We start from the raw sequence: 1,136 nt of genomic DNA, 5'->3' as shown, positions 1-1,136 counted from the left end.
TTCGAGGTGATGAGATCCACAAGTTACAAAAGGAAAATGTCAGCCAGTGTTCACGATTTATTTGATATTGGAGGCAACTGGTCGAAAAGGCAAACCAGACTGCGCCAGTGTGGAGGCGTCGAAGCGGCGCGCTTGAGGGTAATCAACAGGTGGAGCCCTAAAAGCGACGCCGCGGGCATAGATGGGCATCAGTGGCATAGGCGAGCGCACCAGAATTGTGTATCATGTTTTGATGCAGAAAAGTTCTTGTGGAACATGAAGCGTAGTCTATGTATGGTATACATCATGTTGTATGGCATTAAATCCAAAGAGGAATGTACTGCGGTATTGGCTAGTTTAAACTAGGCTGTCGATGAGTCCGCCCGCTCTTTTTTCGTTGTTCGGCTGCCAGGCGGCGCGGGAGTCGGCGTCCTGGGCCGCGGCAGAAGGCGGCAGAGGCGCTCCTGTGCAGTGGATGTTTCGAGCATTTTTGTTGCTTGCATAGGAGTGCCGCTACATATTTCCTTTTTTAAAACTTTCTTTAATATTCCTACAGCTTTGATATTCGCGCTGATCTCAGCGCTGTCCACAGAACAAACTTGTTCCAGCGCCGTGGGCAGGATCTTCTTGCAAGGGGGAGAAATTCGCATCGAAGGGAAAATGTAGTTCGCTTCATACAGTATGAGTTGACAATAGAAAATACACTATAGAAATACGCACACACATGTAATGCATACGTATATGCATGCAACCATATGTACATGTGCATTTAGATTTACATAAACTGTACATATAATCATTCATCTGAACATATCAGCATCAGCAAATCCTTCTGCAAGTATCGCCGGCGGGTTTATGTTTAATATTTCCGTGACTTTCCCCCTGAGAATGGCGGCAACTGGAGCTGGCGTCTGGAACAATTAGCCTTTTTCAGCAACTAACCTCCGATTTGGCAGTGCCCGCGCGTGCAGAAAACTCTACGGTGTCGGTTCGCCGCGTTTCACTTACACCGTCGACTAATTCGGATCCTCAAGGAGGATATTGCAGTCGCTCTCTTTATATATGTATATATGTATGTATATGTACACACACACACACACATATATGTGTGTGGTGTGTGTGTGTGTGTGTGTGTGTGTGTGTGTGTGTGTGTGTGT

The sequence above is a fragment of the Penaeus vannamei genome, chromosome 16, assembly GCF_042767895.1.
Source record: "Penaeus vannamei isolate JL-2024 chromosome 16, ASM4276789v1, whole genome shotgun sequence".
Classification (NCBI taxonomy): domain Eukaryota; kingdom Metazoa; phylum Arthropoda; class Malacostraca; order Decapoda; family Penaeidae; genus Penaeus; species Penaeus vannamei.
This window is presented reverse-complemented; position numbering follows the sequence as displayed.